Source organism: Mytilus galloprovincialis, chromosome 6 (assembly GCF_965363235.1).
Source record: "Mytilus galloprovincialis chromosome 6, xbMytGall1.hap1.1, whole genome shotgun sequence".
Classification (NCBI taxonomy): Eukaryota; Metazoa; Mollusca; class Bivalvia; order Mytilida; family Mytilidae; genus Mytilus; species Mytilus galloprovincialis.
The window spans coordinates 102192112-102203378 of NC_134843.1; positions in this window are offsets into that span (position 1 = coordinate 102192112).

Here is an 11267-nt window from a genome sequence, read left to right on the forward strand (position 1 = left end):
GTTTAATTGTATCTATACTAAGAACTTACTAAGAAAAACATTTTGAGAAGCAGCGAGCAAAATGAGTGACATGAAACGAAGTGGTTCCCTGCCTACAGCAACAGATGGACATGACACGTTTAATTTTGACGGTGTTTTCCGTGACGTCAATAACAAGCTGACCAGAGATCGTCTGTACGCAGCACAAAAATTAGTTTCTGAAGGAAAATGGCAAAATGCAAAGGATGCGCTAAAAGTTTTAATATCAGAAGTGACGGACAAACATGATAATAGAAATTTACGAATGATTCTGAAAGAAATTGATTTGTATCAAGAAAGACATATAGATGATTCCGTTGAACGTCACGAAGCTGTTAATTGGAAGACCGTAAGTGAGCGCAGGCCTACGAGGTATTCCGAACGATGGGATGAACTACCTCAAAGTATATTTCTTTTGAAATCTTGGAAAATGGAAGATGGATCTCTACGTGTAATAGTGGGAAGACGAATTCTTTCACATCAATGGATTACAAACAAGATCCGTGAATTACACTGTAGTCATATTCGTGCTAGCATGCTTCTTGGAGTTTTTGTAGATCTTAGGATACAAGACGATGGTGTTGTTGTATTATATCGACAATTAACAGGATCTGAGAAGAAAACTATCATGCACGACATAGTTCACAAATATTTACAGGAAATGGAGTTAGTTTTTCCTTTCCCTGCCTTGCAGACGGAATATAAAACTGAAATCCATTGCCCCGATGAAGGATGGGAAATAGATGAAACATTAGCTCTTCAGCTTGGGGAAGGTGAAGTTTTTCTTAGAGATTTTTCAATTAAATTTTTAAAAACTTTGGGAAAAGAAGACTTGTTCTTGTATGACCCTGCCTGTTCAACTGGTCAGTTTTTGGCTACCATGAAAGAGACATTCCCAAATAGTTACACAGCTGGACAAGACCTCAGCTACCAGATGACACTGTTTGCAGGAAAACGATTAGACGAAGTTCACCATGGTAACGCCGCCGAACCGAAAATTACAGACGATATCGCTGATGTTGTATTTGTAAGATTTATTAATTCCGAAGTGATGAAAGCTTCCGATGCACGTGTAATGGTTCACCCTCTTGTCCGTGTGTTGAAGAAAGGTGGCCATCTTATAATTTTTGGACATACTCCTGTTTTAGTGTCGTCTGCCGACTTATTGATGGACGAAGGACTTGAAGTGCTGCAGTGTATTGGAGGAGACGCTAAATGGGACGGTGTTTTCCAATACTATGTCTGTAAAAAACTTTAACACTTGATTGTACAATATGTTTCACGGGTTTTAAATGTGCACTTTTTGTTAGATCTAGCTTGTAATGGTCAAAGTTGTCACTTAGTGCCAAAAGTTGAAGGTAGAAAGATAGATGGTTTAGGGACTAATATAACGCACTTATACTATTGCAAAATGTAGAATAAATATCATACATGCACGTATTTCTTTTCTTAGTAAGACATTTCATATAAAAAGGATTTGTGTGTACTTGTATGAAACAATTGTATCAACAGCAGCAATAAATGAATTTGCTTGGTTTGGATAAATACAAGTGTATAATTTTATGATAACTTCAAGTTTGGTATGCAGTTGTATTGCATTGGCACATATCGTTTATATGGAGATCTCAATTGATAGTTGTCCCATTGATATTCATAAAAAAAAAATCTATATAATTCAGAAGCCTTGAGTGCCTGTAGCTGGACCAGGTCTTGTCCTTGTTTTATACGTTTAGTATCATGAAGTAGTGGGTTGTTAATCAAAATGTACTAATCGTCTTGTTAATCGTTAACAGTAAATACCTTTTTATTTGTGCCTTGACATTTATCTATGAAAAGATAGAAATAAATAGATAATTGTTATCTCCTAGACTTTTATCCCATTTCTTTTGTTCGTATTGTTAGGATTTGTTAACCTATAGATTGTGTTAAGGTTTATGTACCCTTCTGTAGCCATTTTTGTACGTATTTTTCAAACCTCAATTGTATCAAAACTAAAGATATAATAAATAATAGAGATAGACCATTTAGTACATGTTCCAAGGGGAAACTTGATGCAAAGCATTATTTTTTACTGTTTCATTGCATTTGATAGAAAAAGAGGACTTTGTGGCAAATAAATCAAGATTTTTATAGAAAATCCACAGCCTTTAATACAGAGATTTTTGTTAAAAAATTTGAAACATAAATTACTCACTTGATTTTCTATGATGTGCTAGTGTTTATTTTTTAAAAAAAGTTCTAAGTAACTTGTAAATTCCACAACACCTCGTGCTGAGTCACTAAAGTCGAGCGCACCCTTAAAGGTGTACTTGATTTTTGCCATATTTATACTTGTCTAAATCAATAACTACATTTATAAACTTGTTTTAAGGAAATCAATGCTAGCACTGCATGCAATAATCCTATATCTATCAGTCATCAAGTTGCCAAATATGAGAGTACAAGGATAAAGGCTGTGGATTTTCTATAAAAATCTTGATTTATTTGCCACAAAGTCCTCTTTTTCTATTAAATGCAATGGAACAGTAAAAAATAATGCTTCGCATCAAGTTTCCTCTTGGAATATGTACAAAATGGCCTTTCTCTATTATTCATTATATCTGTAGTTTTGATACAATTGAAGTTTGAATAGTTCGTACAAAAATGGCTACAGAAGGGTACATAAACCTTAAATATCCAATTGCTTTACATATATATGTGTAGAAGTGTCAGGTTAGCTTCAGTGTTAAACATGCAATCAAAGACGAAAAAGGTCAGTCATAAAAGGACATTTTTTTTTGTTCAAAAATGTTGCAACGGAACAAAATATATTTATAAATCAGTATCCAAGCTTTTTGATAAATTACATGTGGCAGTCATCTTAGTTGGTAAACTAGCGTTTTATTAGAGGTTGGAATCAAGCAAGGGACTAATGACCCGCGGGGCTTTATATTTTTTTATTCGAGTCAGCGATCGGACCAGTTTGAGTTATACTTTCATAATCGGAACTGATTTAACTGATTTAACCAAAACTATAGAGAGGTGATCTGATGATCACATATTTCCCCGCCTGCCACAACTGAGAGATCAGGAGTTTGTTCCTGTAGCATAATACTCTGTCAAAGTTCAAAGGCAGTGTATATGGATAAAAAAAATCTGAATACCATCGAATAGACATTGCTGCCATTCAGTGCAATTCATTAAAATATTACCAACAAGAGTGTGTCTATAGTACACGGATGCCCCACTCGCACTATCATTTTCTATTATCAGTGGACCGTGAAATTGGGGACAAAACTCTAATTTGGCATTAAAATTAGAAAGTTCATACTATCATAGGGAACATGTACGGTGACCCATCGTTGTTAATATCTGTGTCATTTTGTTCCTTTGTGGAGAGTTGTCCAATTGGCAATCATACCATATCTTCTTTATTATATGTGTATTTAAAAGTGTCAAGATGATTGGACTTCAATTTCATCAAAAACTACCTTTCAAGAGCAAAAATATTAACCTGCATGAAGCGGGACAGACGAACGGACGGACGCACTGACCGAAAAAAAAAATAATCGCCATAAATGGGGCATACACGTAAAATGGAATAAAAATTATTATAGAGACCTTACCTGAATGTTGTATCTTATTTATTCGAATTCGAGTGAGGTGCTCACCTGAATGGTGATGTTCATACAAAAAAGAAGAAAAACAAATTGTAAGTGTTTATCTCATTTTAGGAATACAAGTAAATTTATATTAGAGGGGTATAACTCTGGTCAAATGTTGAAAAACAGTTTTTTTTTGTGGAAAATGCTTCTGTTTAGTGGTACAAATCTTTCCGTTAAAAAAATCATAAATATAAAAAAGGTTTTTACTCCAGTAACGACACCATTTTGAATTTTTCAAACAACAAAGAAATATAACTGAGGGAAAGCAAAAGTGCATGTAAACGCCGAAAATTGAACCCGTCTAACGTGTGTTTAGTGGTCCAAAACGTTCGATTTATTTTCATTTGCTATCAATCTAAAGTGGCTCTGGTCCTCTATTTGTTATTTGAAAACCACAGATTTGATGTTTTACAACCAAGAACCATATCTCAGAAAGGTAAAAGGTAAAAGAACGAAAGTCAAACTCATCTTGATTTTATGGTAAAATATATATTATTCCATCAAAATGTTATACTTTTTTTAAACGGGCGGTTCTTTTTTCTGATTTAAACTATGGTTATATGTATGGGATATACTGGTTTTATGGGTTACATGCATGGGGCAATTGGATGTTAAAAAATTGTTATGTATGCACGAGACCGGTCTCAGGGTTACATGCATGGGACAATTGGATGTTTAAAAATTGTTATGTATGCATGAGACCGGACTCAGGGTTACATGCATGGGACAATTGGATGTTTAAAAATTGTTATGTATGCATGAGACCGGTCTCAGGGTTACATGCATGGGACAATTGGATGTTTAAAAATTGTTATGTATGCATGAGACCGGACTCAGGGTTACATGCATGGGACAATTGGATGTTTAAAAATTGTTATGTATGCATGAGACCGGACTCAGGGTTACATGCATGGGACAATTGGATGTTTAAAAATTGTTATGTATGCATGAGACCGGTCTCAGGGTTACATGCATGGGACAATTGGATGTTTAAAAATTGTTATGTATGCATGAGACCGGTCTCAGGGTTACATGCATGGGACAATTGGATGTTTAAAAATTGTTATGTATGCATGAGACGAGACTCAGGGTTACATGCATGGGACAATTGGATGTTTAAAAATTGTTATGTATGCATGAGACCGGTCTCAGGATTACATGCGTGGGACAATTGGATGTTTAAAAATTGTAAAGTATGCATGAGACCGGTCTCAGGGTTACATGCATGGGACAATTGGACGTTTAAAAATTGTTATGTATGCATGAGACCGGTCTCAGGGTTACATGCATGGGACAATTGGATGTATAAAAATTGTTATGTATGCATGAGACCGGACTCAGGGTTACACGCATGGGACAATTGGATGTTTAAAAATTGTTATGTATGCATGAGACCGGTCTCAGGGTTACATGCATGGGACAATTGGATGTTTAAAAATTGTTATGTTTGCATGAGACCGGACTCAGGGTTACATGCATGGGACAATTGGATGTTTAAAAATTGTTATGTATGCATGAGACCGGTCTCAGTGTTACATGCATGGGACAATTGGATGTTTATCAAGTCGACGACATGGGTATCTTTCAAGTTGAGTGTAGAAAATGCATAACCTTCGATTTGATTTTTTTTTACCACGGACGGAAAACATATCAATCTTTTAGTTCAGTAATTTTCGTGTCTGCCCTTCCATTATGTGACTCAAGAAACAAATCCAAAAATGGGTAACAATTGTGTCGAAAAGAGAAAATCGAGTGCACCTTTTTATGTTAGGGCGTGTTTGAGTTGAATATTTTGTCTTGATATCGTACAAAGCAAGAATATTTCATACAACGTCTCGTTTCAGATTCTATCATTTTTATATATAAAAGCTACAGGTTGAGTTTATAACATAAAAAATCACAGTACTAAAAGATGAAATATATGGGTCAAGTGAACTACCTATCTAATGAATCACAAAAACAGAGTTGGTGTAATCACTGTGTATCATCGCCACCGGAAATTGGGTACTAACGAAGCGGAGAGAAATAGAAAAAAAAGTAAACAAGTTAGGAATTCATTCAATTTAAAGCATTTCCACTCATTTGATGAGGGTGCCGCTTAAGAAATGATTTTCTGATATACAATTCTTTAAATTATTAGGCAGATAAGTACAAAATTGATACAAGATTTTGTGTAATACTCCAAAACTTGCCACTTAGTACCGGAAAATTTCGAGGTCGATCGTCCTCTGTCGCCCCATTCTCAAGATATTGAACTGTTTTTCATTATTTTTCCAGACACGTTTTTAGATTATTATAGTGTGGCATCATATTTACTGAAATTTGATGTCAAAAAGATGTATTTTAAAGAATATAGACCATGAAAAATAAAGTCTAGTGTACGGCAACTTGCTCGTGTTGACAAATTTACTGTATGGCAACATGTTTTTAACTGTATGGCAACTTGCTAATTTTAGAATAGTTATTTACCGTCCTTTCAAAGAAAATAAAGTATTAAGTTCAAATATCTAAGGGGTGGGGGAGGGTGGGGGCGGTGGGAGGGTTTCCCTTTTAAATTAAACTGTTTTTGTCTTTTTCAAGGTTTTAATTTGTTTAAAACTTTTATTTGACTGATAAATTAAAAACCCTTAACTGTTCGACCCACTGTCTGTAATCTGTTTTGTTAAAATTTGCAATGTAGTTAACTTTATTTGAAATTGAGATTCCAGTTATCTGTTACTTAATACTTAAAAGTGTTCACTGTTTTTGACATTATTTTCTCTGTTAACTGAATCAGATCTTAACTGTAATTTACAAGAATCACATGCAAATTTGCTGTCCATTCCTTTTTTTACGTTGCTTCCGCAAAGTAAAAAAATCTTTGAGTATAGTAAATCCTTGATAAAATTGAGAATGGAAATGAGGAAAATGTCGGTGAAACAAAAGCCCGACCAAATAGAAGAAACTACCCAACGCAACGAGAAGATTATTCACTAGGATGGGGTGTCAATTCACAGATATGAAAAAACTTAGAATTGACACTCATAATTTTTAAACACCCTCTTTCCCTTCCTTCCTAATAAATAAGGCTTACTATTTGAGTTATGCATGTGTATATTTATGGAAAGAGTAATAATTGTGAAATATAATCTTTTTTTGTGTAACCATGGCAACAATCAGCATTTATTTGATACCAAATATTGCAAGATAGGGGGTTGAACATGTCACAAAGATCTCAAAAATTTGGTCCAAAGGAAAATGTCAATCAATAAGAGTGAAACCTTTCCTGAAACCATAGACATATATCTATCAAAAGGTAAAAAAAAATATATGCATTTCTGCGTTTTTTTCCATAAAATTGAATTGAAAAGATCGAGCGTCAAATCTTTGTTGAAAAACAATACAAAATCTATGCCGGTACGGATAGGAACGTATGGACGTTAAAACTGTAAAATGGCTTCTAAAACATATTAAAAACAATCTAAATGTTCATATAAACCCACTAGGAAGGCTATATTATTATTCAACTATCTAAAAATCCATTCAATTGTACAATTGTACAAAAACTTTCATATTTAGAAAATTCACCATGGCTATAATGCGAAACTAAACTTGTAACTGTGTATTGATATACCCGAAGCTGTCTCCTAAGTGATCAATCATTTAACTACAAAAAGGGGGTAGAAGTTCAATGTTTGTTTCTTGAAACATATAAATGAACCAAAATTTAAAAAATGAAATAAATACAAGACTATATAAAAATGTAGCAAAGGTTACAGACTCAAGTTGGGTCATGCAGGTGCAACAAATGCGGCAGTGTTAAACATGTTTAGAGATATCTCGTACCCCTCTTTATACCTCTAACCAATGTAGTTATATCTGCCTTCTATTTGTTATGTATCAAAAATGTTAAAAGGAAAGGCCACTTCTTATCCAGCTAAAACCCTGGTTAGTCCTATGATGAAAATAATTCAGAAGTATGTGGAATGTTTGATAAGTTATATTGACCCTGAGTACCTGGACGGAATCGTGAAATATAAAGTACCTTTACATTTTGCAATTCGTAAAATAACTGAACAGTGTGGCCTGGTAGAAGAGGCCGAAAAATGATGACTTGGTTCTCAAATTGATGTCAAATTTGCTAGTCTAAGACTTCAGAAATGTAAAGATGGACCAAGGCTTTTTTATATCAGCTCAAAGTTCTTAATTGGGACTTGGAGATGAAACAGCGCTTCAACTTGTGACACCTTACATGTTACTTTCTGATTTATACACTGGTTTTGATGATTTAAAATAAAAATAAGTAAACCTTCGTAATTCCTTTTAATAAAATCATGTAAGCAATGAGTCGTATGAATACCCTGACTGAGATGTAACCATAATTTAAAAGAGCTTCCGCCATAAAAAAAAATAATGTTCACGCCCTATAGTATTCACTCATTCTAACTGTTTGTTACACTTTCCTACGTCATGACGATAACCCAAGTTTACTACGACTGATTGACATAAAACATTTACTCAACAATATACATCACAAGAAGAAGCCTCCCTTTTGCTGTTTGAAGCCTTTTCGATTATTCATGACATAGTCCTTTTTCTTGGAGTCGATCACTCCGTCTGCTTTTCCATCCGTTCAATTGTCTGTCCATGTGTCAATAAAAAAAATATGGTACTTGCCACAGGCACTTGTCTCAGAAAAAAAATTTCCTATATACCTTAATATAGGAAATTTTTTTTCTGAGACAAGTCACAAGTGCCTGTGGTACTTGCGTGTGATGGATAGTTATCTTATTTGCTATCATACCACATCTCCACTGTTTTTATCTAAAAAAAAAAGCTAGCACCAACAAAAGAGGAATGGACGGTTTATTTTATTGAACTTATACAATTCAACCTAACAACAAATAAGACAACAGTCGTTAGTAGTATAACGATATATAAATGTATTTAGGATAATATGGTTGAAAAAAAACTTTTTGTACAAAATCGAAAAGCGGTACGCAACGAGGCCTTCTGAACTGAATTAACGGCATATATTTAATAATATTTGATAAGTAAGACATTTTGTATATTTGTAAGCCTGTAAAGCTTTGATATCAACAAAATATCGTCACTTGATATTATTTAAACAGTGATTAATTTCCTCTTAAAATTATAATATATTGCCATCATATTTACTGAAATTTGTTGTCAAAAACATGTTTTTTAAAGAATATGGACAAAAACATTGTTTGTTTGTTGTACGGCGAATTGCAGAACGTTGTACGGCGAATTGCAAAATAACAACTTTTGTCTGTACGGCGTCACACTATAATAATCTAAAAACGTGTCGGGAAAAATAATGAAAAACAGTTCAATATCTTGAGAATGGGGCGACAGAGGACGATCGACCTCGAAATTTTCCGGTACTAAGTGGCAAGTTTTGGAGTATTACACACAATCTTGTATTAATTTTGTACTATCTGCCTAATAATTTAAAGAATTATATATCAGAAAATTATTTCTTTAGCGGCACCCTCATCCAATGAGTGGAAATGCTCTAAATTGAATGAATTCTTAACTTGTTTACCTTTTTTTCTATTTCTCTCCGCTTCGTTAGTACCCAATTTCCGGTGGCGATGATACACAGTGGTAATCGAATAGCTATTTTTTTTAACTGAAAGTACTTGACGACAGTCTTTCAAGTTGGATGATGAAAATGCATATCTTCGAAAAATTATAATTTTTTGTGCGTGATAACTAGGGTTTATAGTCTCCAACCACTAAAAAAATCTAGTCTGCCCTTCCACGAAATATTTAATTAGAAATTTTTTAAAATGTTTATGAATTTTTGAAAATTCCACCTGACAACCGATCATACAATAGTTTTAAGTTTAATCAATGCAGACAAGATCATTAACTGATGATCATTCTTCTTCTTCTTCTTCCGAATATGGGAGTAGACTCCTAGGTAGGAGTGTAAAACTTCCCGGAACTTGTGTGCTATGTACATATGGACTTAATTTAAAAATAATATGACAAGAAAAATCGTTAACAATAACATATATACATTATGCACAGTGGCTTTGTAGTTTTAATAAGTTGTTGTGAATCCTTCAAGTGTTAGAGTGGATATGCCACTTTTGAAGGATTCCAGGGTGTCAGACATACCTATTGCTTCAGGTAGTGAGTTCCAGTCCGAAATAGTGCGAGGATAGAATGAAAATTTATAGAAGTCTTTATTTGTTGATATTTGCCTAAATTTATGTTTCCCCCTAGTACGTCTATCAGATATTGTTAAATTGTCCTTAGGAACTTCAACTAACCCCCAATTTATTTCATACAGCATAGTTAATCTAGCTTTTTTCCTTCTTATTTCTAAATTTTCCCATTCCAAAGATTTAATTAAATTAGAAACTGCACCAGGTGATCTGTCTTTATAACCATTGAAGACAAACCTGGCTGCCTTACGCTGTACCTGCTCAACCTGAGTGATGTGTTGTTTTTTGTACGGATCCCAGACAGGGGAAGAGTATTCGACGACCGGACGGACAAGTGATGTGTACGTAAGGTTTTTAACCTTACGTGTGCAGTTTTTCAGGTTCCTACGAAGAAAACCTAAGGTTTTATTTGCCTTACAAGTAATATTGTTTATATGTGTTCCCCAATCAAGATCATGGCTTATAGTTACGCCTAAATATTTACTGTCTTTTACTGCTTCTAAAACATGATTGTGCAATATATAATCAAAAGAGGAAGGTTTACTTTTTTTAGATATATGGATTACATAACACTTCTCAGGATTAAAATTCATTTGCCAGTCCTCTTCCCATTTTACTAAACTAGATAAATCTTTTTGAAGTAAATGTGCATCAGAACTATTATTTACATTTCTATACAATAAACAGTCATCTGCAAAAAGTCTTGCATTGCAAGTTACATGTTCGGGTAGGTCATTAATAAAGAGTAAAAATAATGTTGGGCCTAAAACTGTTCCCTGAGGCACACCAGAGTCAACAGCTAATTTTGAAGATTTAACACCATTTAATAGTACTTGCTGTTGCCTGTCAGCTAAAAAGTCATTTATCCAATTTAAATTTTGATTTCTAATACCATAGAATTCTAATTTCTGGGCTAATCTTTGATGGGGGACTTTATCAAAAGCTTTAGAAAAATCTAAAAGTATGACATCTATTTGGTTATCATATCCCAATGATTTTGCAAGATCTTGTATGCTGATGATAAGTTGGGTTTCACAAGACCTTTTACTTCTAAACCCATGTTGACTATCATTTAATATATTATTAATTGTAAGATGTTTCCTTATGTTGCTTGTTAAAATGTGTTCTAGAATTTTGCAACATATTGCAGTTAATGAAACTGGTCTGTAATTAATAGCGTTATGCTTGTCACCTTTTTTAAATATTGGTACAACATTAGCCTGCTTCCAATCATTTGGGATTTTACCAGTATCAATAGATTTTTGGAAAAAGAATGTCAAAAATGGAGACAATTCTTCTGCAAAATTATGTAAAAAATATGCTGGCAGATTATCAGGGCCAGTGGCTTTGTGTGGATTTAAGTGTTTAAGTAACTTTAATAAGCCATTATTACTAATAAATATGTCTGGCATAGTGGGGTGGGGAC